General features: G+C 37.8%; 1 long non-coding RNA gene across 1 annotated transcript; it reads right to left on the bottom strand.

The window, feature by feature from the left end:
- Window positions 1-12,000: 12,000 nt before the first annotated feature.
- LOC117279422 (uncharacterized) lies at window positions 12,001-13,287 on the bottom strand. Its single transcript, XR_004509852.2, has 2 exons — window positions 12,431-13,287; window positions 12,001-12,326 (listed from the first exon to the last, which is right to left on the bottom strand). It is a non-coding gene; the product is annotated as an uncharacterized lncRNA (long non-coding RNA).
- Between the last annotated feature and the right edge of the window lie 358 nt (window positions 13,288-13,645).

The raw sequence follows: 13,645 nt of genomic DNA on the forward strand, positions 1-13,645 counted from the left end.
ACAAAGCAGAGAGAGAGAGAGATGAGAGAAAAAAATCTCAATTTTCTGTTATGTCCAAACACTCTACACTCTTATAGTTAAAAACACCAATCACCGACTAACTACCATATTAACCATATTAACACCTAACTATAATTACTACTAATCTAACCATGGTTAAGTTCACTAAGCCTATACAGTTAACCTGGATCATGACACGTATTACATATCTCATTACCCCCCTCAAGCTAGGACCAATAAAAATGTTTTTGAGGCCTAGCTTGGACAGTAAGTGAGTGTTCTGAAGACTACTCAAGCCCTTGGTTAAGATATCATCAGGTTGATCAAGAAACCTCAAGTAGACTGTTTGGACCAAGCCTAAATGAATCTTCTCACTGATGAAATGACAATCAATGTTAATATGTTTCGTTCGTTCATAAAACACAAGATTGGCAGCAATTTGTATTACTGATTTACTATTACAATGAAGGGGAACATGCAATGTGAGAGCAATACCTAATTCATTGAACAAACCAACAAGTACAATCTCAGCCACTGTTGATGCTAGACTACGATACTCTGCCTCAGCAGAACTCCTGAAAATAGTGCTTTGCTTCTTGGACTTCCATGAAACGAGGGAATCGCCAAAGTGCACCAAGTAACCAGTGACTGATTTCATGGTATTAGGGCAAGCTGCCCATTCAGCATCACAATAAGCCTTTAATTGTGTAAATGAAGTAGCTGACATAAGAATCCCCATACCCGGGCTTTGTTTGATGTACCTAACCACCCTAAGAGCATCTTCCATGTGCGAATTCTTGGGAGCTTGCATAAACTGGCTTAGACATTACACATCAAATGAGATGTCTGGCCTTGTAATTATCAAATAGAGGAGTTTGCCTATCCGTCTTTGATAGGCACTAGGATCTTCAAGCAAAAAATCATCCTTAAGACCAAGGTGATCATCATATGTAACTGAGGTGAGTTTCTGATTTATCTCAATGGGAGCATGAACAGGCTTAGATCATGTAAGACCAACATCTGAGATGAGCTCAAGAGTATACTTTCTCTGGTGCAACATGATCCTTTCTTTGCTTATGGCAAATTCAATGCCCAAAAATACCTCAACTCCCCAGGTCTTTAATTTTGAAGTTTTGATGCAGAATCTATTTGGTAGCAGAAATAAGGTCTGCATCATTACCAGTAATCAGAAGGTCATCAACATAGACCAAAATAACTACAATATGAGAGTCATGTTTCTTAGTGAACAGGGAGTAGTCAAAGTGGCAATGCTGGAATCCTAAATTAAGAAGTGATGTGGTCAACTTAATATTCCATTGCCTCGAAACTTTCTTAAGTCCATAGAGTGACTTAAGCAATCTGCACACATTTGTGACTTCCCTTGTTGATGGCAGAAACCTTGAGGTAAAGTCATGCACACTTCTTCCTCCAAATCTCTTTGCAAGAAAGTATTGTAAATATCCATTTGATACAGAGTCCATCCTTTGGTTGTTGCTATGGAGATTACAGACCTGATAGTAAACATTTTAACTACAGGTGAAAACGTTTCTTGATAATCCAATCTCTCCTTTTGACTATACCCTTTAGCCACTAATTAAGCCTTATATCTTTCAACTTCCCCACTGAATGTGTACTTGATTTTGTATACCCATTTGTATCCAATTACTTTTTTTCCTAGAGGCAATGACACTACCTCCCATGTCTTGTTGTCCTCTAACACTTGTATATCTGCCTTCATAACTTCAATCCATTTCACATCCTTAACTGTTGCATGATAATAACTTGGTTCAATCTCAGAAGACAACTGAGTGATGTAGGCCTGATATGAAGCTGATAATATTTTATACTGAATAAAATCACCAATAGTATATTTACAATGAACAACGGTGGAAGAATTGGGCTTTTGTTATTTCCCAATGTAATCCTTAAGACAAATAGGAGGCTTAGTAGTTCTTCCTGTCCTTCTCAACTCCCTATTATCACTTGTGTGTCCTTCATGTCTCTCAACAATTACTTCTTCTGCAAGTGGCATTATAGAAGTAGCTAGTGATGAATTAATGCTTTAGGAACAGGCTCAGCAATTGTAGGAGATGCATGTGGAACTAAGTTTTCCCTTTCTCTATCGTTGGAAGGCTAAACCATATGAGGCTGATCATTAGGATAACCAAGCCTCTGAAACTCATTTATAGAAAAAGAAGAATCTTGAGTGAAACCATGAAATGGATATACATCTTCTTGAAATAGCACATCTCTGCTAACAAAGAATGTCCCGTGTTTAATGTCATACAGTCTATATCCCTTTTGTGTACATGCATACCCCAAAACACTGACCTTATAGATCTAGGTACAAATTTATCACCCCTTGGTAGATTAGAGTCAAAACATATGCACCCTATGATCCTCATATGTAACAAAGAAGGTTGTCTCCCATATAGGACTTCAAATGGTGATTTGTTTCCTAGAATGGTATAAGGAACCTGTTTATTATGTACACATCTGTATCTACACAGTCACCCCAGAACCTCACTAGCAAGTGCCCCTGAAATCTGATAGCCCTTGTAGTTTCCAAAATGTGCATGTGCCTCCTTTACATTACTCCATTTTGTTGAGGAGTGTGTGGACATGAGCTTTGATGTATAATCCCATGCATTTGAAACAAATTAGCAAAATTATGATTGAAGAACTCAAAACCATTGTCTGACCTAAAACACTTGATCATTCTACCAAATTAAGTTTTCACCATAATAATGAAATTTTTGAGGACTGTAATGACATCAAACTTAAGATGTAATAGGAAAATCCAAATCCATCTAGAATGATCATCAACCATTGTGAGAAAATATCTCTTTCCATTATATGTAGCAACTTTATATGGTCCCCAAACACCCATATGCATCATATAAAAAACATGATCTGCTTTGCTACTACTAACTGGAAAAGGTGTCCAATCTTGTCTTGCTAATGGACATATGCCACATGGGCTTATTATGCTCTACTACTGCTATTAAGACTAGGAATCGTCTTTAAAACTTGAACTGGAACATGTCCCATCCTCTTGTGCCATAGTTCAGCTTCATTCCTGTGTGCAGCCATTACTAAGGATCTAACTGTATTCATGTTTCATCTTTGAGAATGCAGCATATATAAGCCTTCTTCCTCTTTACCAATCTCCTTCACCCTCCCAGTGAAGAGATCCTGAAAGATGCAAAAATTTGGAAAGAATGCAGCACAACAGTTTAAAGCTTTTGTCAATTGAGAAACACACAAAAGGTTAAACTTAAAAGCTGGTACATATAAGACATTGTTAATGGTATCACCTCTGATGAGTGGTGATTTTATCATTTATTCTAATCTTTTTTCTTTAGTTTTTGTATTCTTTAATTATAAAATGAGGTGATTTATAGTGTGCATTGCTAGATTTTTAGATACAATGAACCTTGAAGAGAGTTGAAATCAATTGAAGTGAAATTGTGCAAAAAGAGTAAAAGGAGTGAAAATATTTCCAGTGGAATCAAATCTGCACAGGGAGGTCCGCATATGCAGTATCGCATCTGCGAGAAAAGGGACATATCTGCGGAATGAGACTTGCAAGATAGGAATCGCATCCGCGATTGATGAACCGCTTCTGCGGTCGCGCTTCTGCGCTTGATGACCGCTTCTGTGGATGCGCTTCTCCATCCTTTTGGCCACTTATGCGGAACATCTATTTTCCACCAATCATTGCTTCTACGAGCAGGCATCCGCATATGCGGAAGCGCACCTGCGCGGATTTTTCCGCCGGTCCGGTCAGCGGGTTTTCAGACCTGAGCTGTCTTGACAATTCGCATTTTTCCCATTCCAACCCCACAAATACACGACCTAGCTTATTGAAAACACATCTTTTGGCTTATTTTCAGTCTCTTGACTAGAGAACACAAGTTTTGGTTCTAGGGTTCTTGCACACACACTTGGGACTTGAAGATTTGAAGCTTTTGGTTGAGAATTTCTTACCTATTTATGTTCATTTCTTCATTTCCTTGCTTTGTATTGAATATCTAAGTGTGTAGTATTTTTTTCAATACTTGAATCTAGTTTATGGGAATATTCGTATTTAAAGTGTGGATTAAATATCTTGTTGTGCTTATGTATTGAACGACTTTTATTTATTATGAAGTGAGTTATTGTTTCTTTAATTATTCTTGTTCTTTAATGTTTCCAAAGGGATTAGCTAACCCTAGAACTCGCCCCTTTACTTTGAATTAATTTTGGGAAAGATAATTTGGGGTTGGGAAAGATTAATTAACAAGAACTTAAGGTGTTAACCCTTATAGATTCTACCTAGGGATATGATTGAACTACTTGTCACCATATTCGGGTGTGCTTAATCTCTTAATTGTTTTAGGGATAATTCAATTAGAAAGTCTTTTTAGTCTTCGGAAGAAGCTAATATACAATTATTACCCGAGGCTAATTAACATAAACTCGCTCATATTTGTAAAATCGTGAAATATATTGGATCATTATTTGAGTGTAATTCCCAATTCATCCATGCTTGTAGACATTGACCATTTTACTTGCTTTCTAGGTTAATTTACATTTTCGCAATTAGTTATAAATATTTTCTCAAAATCTTTCTAAGTGTTTGGCTTAGCATAATAAGTGATAATTCTCTTACACACCTAATCGCCTACATATTATTCTCTATGGGATTCGAACCCGACTCATAGTTGGGTAAATTATATTGCATGCGATCGTGTCCATTTACTTTTTAGCAGTGGATTTGGACGTCATCAACCTCCATCTAATTGATAACTACCAACATGTGGCACCTTAGTAGATTCTCCAGTAGGCAGCTGTATATTTCCTGCATTACCTGCCATGTGTGCACTGGCAAAGGATTCAGAGACTGATGCCTTGTTCAATAGGTTTAGGATCTGACTGTACTGTTCAGGAGTCAACATCTGCATAGGTCCTAAGTTTTGTTATCCCTGATGAGTGTGCTGCTCAGAGGTGAACCCTTGCATAGGTCCCAAATAGTGCTGCTCCTGAGTCATCATGATTGAAGAAGGTGAGATCTGCTGGTTCTTTGAACTTCCAACCATATTAGCTCTGTTCTAAGGCTTAAAGTCTGCTGGATAGCCTATCAGTTTGTAGCAATTGGCCTTCAAATGTCCCTTCTTATTGCACTAACCATATTTCATCAACTTATAACATTCTTCCTTCGTGTGGCCTTTCAAGTGATAGAAATCACATTCAATGTTGAAGTTTCTCCTTTGCTTTTGACCAAGTTAGAACTAAATAATGCTGTAGGTGTTGATACACAATTTTGCCCTCATATTTTATATATATATATATATATATATATATATATATATATATATATTTTCAAAATATTATTTTGCATCACTACCTAATTTACAAGGGTCATATAAGTATTTTCTATAATTTTTAAAGTTTTAAAATAATTTTCTTGCATTTAAATTACTCAAATATTTATTACTTATTCCTCAAATTATTTGGTGATGACTCAATCATCCAAATCTATTGTTTACACCCACATATATACTTTATAACATTTTATTTCGTTTTATATAATTACATTTGCATTTTTTTAACTATTGTTTATCCCCCTACTTTGTTCTGCATCCTTGTAATAGATCAATTCATGTGTTCTAACGTATCTGATACTCTACTATGACCAATTCCTAACTATAGTGTCAGTCAATTGTGAGCTTAATATGTGCTCCATGCTTAGTTCAATCTTGTATTGTTTAATACTACTTATGGTCTATAAGGTGAGATGCAATCTAGCCTTTATGTGACAATCTAGTTCTTAATGATTCTTTGCCTAGTATAAATTCTGGCTCTACTAAACCTGTTTAGTCTGCTATGTTATGTTAATGCTTGTTGTGAATCCTGAGTTTGCCTTTCTGCCCTGTTCTGGATTATTATGCCAACAAAATTCATGCTTAGGAAGTAATTGAATTCATGCTTAACTTGTTACTCTTCTGATCCTGCTGTTCATAAGGACCCGTTATCATTGTGTGTTTGATGACTTGCTCAACCTTACATTCCTTAGTACCAGTTAAGACCTTAGGAATAAATCTTGTGGATGACCTTCTTTCACCACACATGGCCAAATAGTATTAGACTTGATGCTTGCTTCTCTTACTGCTGAAGCTTAATATGTCTCTTATATTGTGACTAATATTCAACATGCTAAAGTTTTTTCCCTGCTCCATTAAGTAGTTTCTTGATCATGAACCTACTTTGTTATGTTGTTCCTTTCATTAGGCTTTTCATGATAGACACCTTCATGTGAAGGTGGTGCTTTGCTTGTTTCTTGTCTGATTCTGCTAAACTCTCATCTAATGTTTATTCTGAGCCATGCTTCATTTTGAAACTCTTTGGAATGGTTTACTACCCTATGATGGTCAATCATGTCACTCTTAAACTTTGTTTCTGGAATTACAAGCATAAACTTGCCTTATATGTGCCTTGTGTACCTTTCAATTTAGCCTGATCCTGTTTATATGTTTTGACTAGAGATGTTGTTAGCTCGAGTCTTTTTTTAATCTTTTCATGAACATTTTGAATCATCAGTCATAATTACATATTCGACCTCTTACCGGGTAGTAAGTAGAATTATTTGTAGAAACTTTATCAAACTCACGCAACCGCTAACTTATTCATAGGAGATAACCCACCTGTGGAACTCCATGCAGACATCTTCCAACGGTGCTGCACAGGTTACAACTACCACGAAATCAGTAAACTCTCCTGAGCCCATGCTCGTACACCAACTGTATAAGTCTGTTCCTGCCCCATTGACATCAACTGAAAGTTCAACAATGCCTTCTCTTATCAAGTCATCTTTCATCGGAAACGATAAATCAATCTTCACGCCCCTCTTCATTTCAAGCAAACTCCTTTCCGCCATATTCAATCTTTCTTTGTACAACAACCATCATTCCAAATGAAATCCGTAGACCAAATCAGCTTCCATCACGATTCCCAAACCGTTCTACACTTTTTTAAGGCAGCGGCTAACCTACCACAGAATCCATATGCTAATCTGCCACTCTTACTTCGGTTAAACCATCTCCTTTAAGCAACTTCTCAACCTCTGCTTTTCATACTTGACTTGCTAGTACTTCAACCACCGCAAAACACTTCCCACCATGTCATCCCTTATACTTTGTTGCCAAACTATTGACTCAAATCAAATCCTTATTTGTAGCACCTAAACTAATGAATTGCTACCCACTCTAAACCTCCTGGTAGATCATCTTTCTCGAACCATCAACATTAGAATCACCAATTCGATTTAGAATCGCTACACACTGCTATCTCTGACAACCGCGTCTTAGGTACCCTTTCATAATACCCTGCCTCGAAGGCAAAAATCAAAGAAGACTATAACACCGGTGGGCCTTAATGCATTCCAACAAAGACGACGACGCCACATCACAAATAAGAATTCCAGCACACTCAAAAATATCAAGTCTCGTTACTTCATCAACCAAACCTGGACATCTATAGTCCGATTGCATTTCCTCTGCTGGAATTAAATGCTGAGCCCCTTAATCATGCATTGAAAAATCCTCCTTTCGAGTCATTCACTGCCTCGATACATAACTAAGCACCTTACCATTACATCAACATTGTGCGATAACAATGCATAGACATCGTAGCAATCCGTGCATAGTCTCGAAGCCATAGAAAATACAAATATTGAGCTGGAACAAAAGAACATCCTTCTGCAATGCGACGATAACAATCTACCCGAACACACAAGGAAAAATATCCTGCACCACGTTTGTAGTACCACTATAACTCCTCGACGCCTAATTGATAACAAGCGCTTCACGTCGTGTAAGATTGAGTAGGAAGGAAATACAGGCACAAGTATCAATGGAATCAAACCGCACGATGAGGGAATCAAGAAGGGAAGTGCTCCTAACAGTCTTGTGGCCTCTCGAAGATAAGTACAGACGTCTCCGTACCGATACGCAAGACTCTACTAGACTTGCTCATGACTCGTGATACCTAAGTGAACCTAGTGCTCTGATACCAAGCTATCATGACCCAAAATCCGCTAAAGGTCATGATGGCGCCTAACGTCGCCGTCAGGCAAGCCAATAGTGATTGATCAATTTAATTACTCATTTTATTACTTTGAAATCATAATTTCCATTACTTAAATAGTATAAAATGGAATATACAGGGATAAAATATTAATAACTACGTGATCTACAATAACCAACAACCGTCGGAACCCCCAAAATCCGGTGTCACAAGTGCATGAATATCAACTAGGGAATATAATAAAATACAACATCTGTCTGGAACAAATTAGATAGAAAAATATAAATAACTCTTATGGAGACTTTGTAGGAAGCAGAGCGTAACATGGAATGCAGCACGCGGTAAAGTCCCCGCAATAACCGCGTCGTTGCTCCCAAAAGACCATCAGACATATATGTACTTGCACAAAAATTGCAGCAAGTAACATGAGTATATAAATCAATGCGTACCCAGTAAGTATCTAGCCTATTCCCAGAAAAGTAGTGACGAGGGGTCAACATTGACACTTACTATTGGTCTAATAAGACAGATACAGTAGAAGTAAACAAATGTGAGTCAGAGTAAATAAGCGAAATAACAAGTATAATACGTGGTACAATCCTCCTCTCAGCAATAGCTCAAACTCTCAGCTAGTAGTGACCTCCTCAATCGGAATATATATGTAATGGACCTTACCAAATAGGTCGTCACAGTTAAATCAGGAAAAGCTCATAGATATGCTTGCTTCTTGCCAATTATTATGCACGATTTTATAACAGTATTTTATAAAAATGCCGAGGCGTACGACCCAATCCATCATAACATTTCCAAATCATAGATACATCTATTTTTATTGCCTAGGCGAACGGCCTGCTCCCATGAGAGTGTGGTACATAATCCTGTCGAGGCGTACAGACCGATCCATTATAGTGTGCGCACTGCCGAGGGTCGAACGGCACGAACCATAGATGTATCTATCCTCCCGAGGCGAACGACCCGATCCCATTATAATAAGAAGCTATGTCGGGTCCTCGACCCCACTCACGAATAGTCGTATGAGTTATAAATTTTAAGAGAACTCTTCGATGAGAACGCATAACGTGGAGGAAATTTGTAAGAGGAGTATAATTATATAGCGGCTAGTCATGAAGCCCGTCGAATCTCTATAATAGTAAGTCCATTACTCTACACAAGTCTAGCCTCAATTCACAACGTAAAATAACATGAACCTAAGTCTACCCGGGCATAACATGAATCTAGCTACGCACGAACTCTCGTCACCTTGTGCGTACGTAGCCCCCGCAGTAAGTAACACATAACAAATACATCACCTAGGGGTAGTTTCCCCCTCATAGAGTTAGGCAGGAGACCTACCTCGCTCCGAAGTTCCATAACCGACTCCAAAGCCTCTCTAACACCTCAAACTGATGCCCGTCGATCCAAAACTATTCAAACAAATGTTCAAACCAATCAAAATATATTCTAATACCCATAATTAATCATTTTGAACAATTCCCAACTCCGCTCGAAAAGTCGATAAAATTAACCCTCGGGCCCACGTGCCTGGATTTCAAAAATTTTTGAAGATAAACTTTACCCATAACACCACAAACTAAAATATATAACTTATTCCAAATTCCATGTCAAATTTCGTGGTCAAAATTCAAAAATACCAAAGTTTAGGTTTTTCTACCAAAATCCCAAATTTCTACTAAACGCCATGCTTAAATCCATATACAAACCATGTATTTAACTTGTAATAGGTGGGAATCACTTACCTTGTGTTGCTTGATGAAAATCTCCCCTTGAAGCTCTTCAAAATTGCCCCAACCAAGTGAAAATGGAAGTAAAAGGGGCCAAACCCCGTTTTTATAAAACCTCACTGCCCAGCGACATCTTGCATCTGCGGTACTTTAGCCGCTTCTACGGCTCCGACTCTTCTTCTGCGGCTCCCCTCAGGTCTCTCAACAACCGCATCTGTGACCCTCTTGGCCGCTTCTGCGGCTCCGCACCTGCGGCCAAAACCTCGCAGGTACGGTTACACCACATGTGCTGCCACCAGCAATTTCATAAGGCCAAATTCAATCCGTTAAGCATCTGTAATCCACCCGAGGCCCTCGGGACCTTAACCAAACCTATAAACAAATCCTAAAATACAATACAAACTTATCGAGCCTTAAACCACGTCAAACAACATAAAAATCATGAATTGCGCCTCGAATCAAACTTATAAATTTCTAAATTCTATATCTTGTGTCGAAACGTATCAAATCAAGTCCGATTGACTTTCAATTTTGCACACAAGTCATAAATGACATTACGAACCTACTCCCACTTCCGAAATTGGAATCTGACTGTGATATCAAAATGTCCACTCCCGGTCAAATTTCCCAAAAATCATCCAATTTCCAACTTTCTCCAATTGATGCCGGAATGACCTACGAACCTCCAAATCAATATCCGGACACGCTCTTAAGACCAAAATCACCATACGAAATTATTCCCATACTTGGAATCCCAAACGTACATTGATAACATTAAAATCCACTCCAATCCAAACTTAGGGAATTCTAAAATCTTCAAAATGCCAACAATTCATAATAAGCGCTGAAATACTCCCGGGTGATCCGATACTCAACCCGAACATACGCCCAAGTCTGAAATCATCAGACGAACCTATTGGAACCTTTAAATCTCGATTCCGAGGTCGTTTACTATAAAGTCAAACCTTAGTCAATTTTTTCAACTTAAAGCTTCCGAATTTAGTATTTTCCTTCCAATTCAACTCCTAACTTTCCCAAAATTAATTCCGACCACACGTACCAGTCATAATACCTGAAGTAAAGCTACTAGAGGCCTCAAATCGCTGAACGATGCGCTAGAGCTCAAAACGATCGGTCGGGTCGTTACAGTCAAGTTCCAAACCATATGGTTCAAACTCTTGGGTGGCAGCAAATGGTCCAAAATTAGTTTGTGACTCTTGGTCACTCTCCATTGCATAAGACTCTTGGGTTTGACTGCTGCTTGCACACTTTCTCTTACTTGATTGAGAACTCTTTCCAGCAGACTTAGGTTATTGAATTTTTTTTTAAAATAAAGTCAATACATAATGTAACTATTACTGTTATTCAATCAAACAAAAATTAAGAAATGTATTACCCTGTAACAACCCCTTTGATTGTGGTTTGGCTGATCAGACTCTTGAGTTGATTGCAACTTGCAACATTTCTAGAAGACTTAGGCTATTCAAAAATAGTAAGTTAAAGTCAATTAACAATATCAATGCAACTACTACTGCTAAACAGTTACACTTTTTCCAGCATCAATTAACAGTACAACTATTACGGAATAAGAAAAGTATTACCTTGTAACAACTCTTTGCATTGTGGTTTGGCTCACCGCAGTTACTACATTTCATATGTGTCCCTTTACTTGATTGACTCCATTGCCCTATCCTTTTTCTTGCCTCATTTGGTTCCCTATTTCTTTTCACTTTGGGTCTGCCAACTTGCTTCAAAATATCAGGAGGTAACATCGCATGTGAAGGTTCAACTTTCCAGAACTGCCGAACCCTAACAGGCTGAAGCTTTTCCTTATATGTTAGCAAGTATGCCTATTGACTATACCACCAATGGATTTCACCTACAGGATCTACCTCTTATGTATCATTGCTTTTATTACATGAGGGCAAGATATGCTAGATAAATCTCATAACCTGCATGTGCATCTTCTTTGTTGCATATTGACAGTGTGTCTATCAATTCCTTCAAACACTTCATATCCCCAATATCCTTTGAATATGACCTTACAGTCATGTGTTATGCCCCTCCAATCACTGTACAGATTCAAGAAAGCTGGACTATATTCTGCATTCCAACTTCTCACCTTAGCCTCAATGTCTCCTAACAACACCATCACTTTCACTCTTATGTCCTCCAATATTTTGATAATTGGTTTTCCTCTAGCCTCAAGAATCCATGCATTAAATAACTCGGTGAAGTTTTTATCAACCATCATATTGTTACATTGAGTGCAAGATAAGCCCTGCACCATACCCTTGGGGGATACTTTAAGATATCCTTTGCACCATCTTCTGACAGATTCCCTAATTTTTTTAATTGGTCTTTAAACTCCTCATCATATGAACTCCATGCACACCACCGTAACAACTTTCTCATTTCACCACTCTACCATTTTTTGCACTAGTTAGCCTCAATATATCTCACAAAGTACTTGTGATTAGCCTCAGAAAGTACTGTGCTAACAACATCCAACAAGTCCTGTGAAGTGAATCAAAAATAAAGAATGAAAGAAATATTAGACTATTAGTGCAAACCACCAGATACTTTAAAATACAGAATGAAAGAAAATTAGAACTATTTACCTTTTACATATCTGATATGAATGTGATTCCTTCACCAGTTTTTAGCTCCAAAGACAACTTCAACAGCTCTATGAACCAACTCCAAGTCCTGCGTGTTTCCTTGTCCACCATAGCCCATGCTAGTGGGTAGAAATGATTCATGGAATCTTGTCCTAATGCCACCAACAACTGGCCCTTGGTTCTACCCTTTAAGAATGTACCATCTACTCCAATTAATGGTCTCAAATCATTTTTCCAGCCTTGCTTCAAAGCATTAAAGCATAAGTATATTCTCAAAATATTTCTCTTACCTTATGCTAGTGCATCTTAGGAGATATATATTTATGACTACATCACTTCCCGGATTAGACAACCTAATTTCTTGGCAATATGCCTCAAGTTTGTTGTAGTCATCTATAAAACTACCCTCCAATTTTTGAAGAACCATATTTTTAGCCTTTTCAGTTTGGATCTAGTCACATTCAACTTCAAACCATGTTCAAGCTCACCTCTCATATCTTTAATAATGTATTTAGGGTTATTTTGGACTTTACTCTTAAAATACTGAGCTAATGTGGCATAATCAGCTCTAGTATTCTTAAAGGCATCCTCACATATGTGTACATCCTTCCAAGTTTTAATCTTGAACCCACCAGTTCTCCCATCTTTAGAAATTAGACACCTAAATGGGCACCCTTCTTGACAACCATACTTGGTTCTTTTTTTCACATTTAATCAACTCCAAAGCCTTTTTGTTAGCTAAAGCATAGAAATTCACAGCCTGCCTGCCTTTTTTCATGTCCTTAAATGACATACCAAATTTCAACTCCTTATAGTTTTCCAACATATCATCTACAACCCTCTTCCTTTCATTGCTAATACCCTCCATTTCATCAGAATAATATTCCTCACCATCTAAAGGTTCATATTTATAACGACCCGACTTGTTGTTTACGTCCCCTTCGGCAGCTTAAGGTCCCAAGCAGTTTTGTAATGTGCATTATGACTTGCGTGTATGTTCGAGTTTGGTTTTCGGATGATACATGATTAAATTAAAAGAACAATTCTCATTTTTTTGAAGCTTAAGTGAAAATAGTTGACCGAAGTTTAACTTTTGTGCAAACGACTCCGGAATGGAGTTTTGATGGTTTCAATAGCTCCGTATGGTAATTTTGGACTTTTAGTGACGGAAAATGGATTTTTATTGAACAGTTTTATTTTTAGCTCATTTTAACA

The sequence above is a fragment of the Nicotiana tomentosiformis genome, chromosome 11 (genome assembly GCF_000390325.3).
Source record: "Nicotiana tomentosiformis chromosome 11, ASM39032v3, whole genome shotgun sequence".
Classification (NCBI taxonomy): Eukaryota; Viridiplantae; Streptophyta; class Magnoliopsida; order Solanales; family Solanaceae; genus Nicotiana; species Nicotiana tomentosiformis.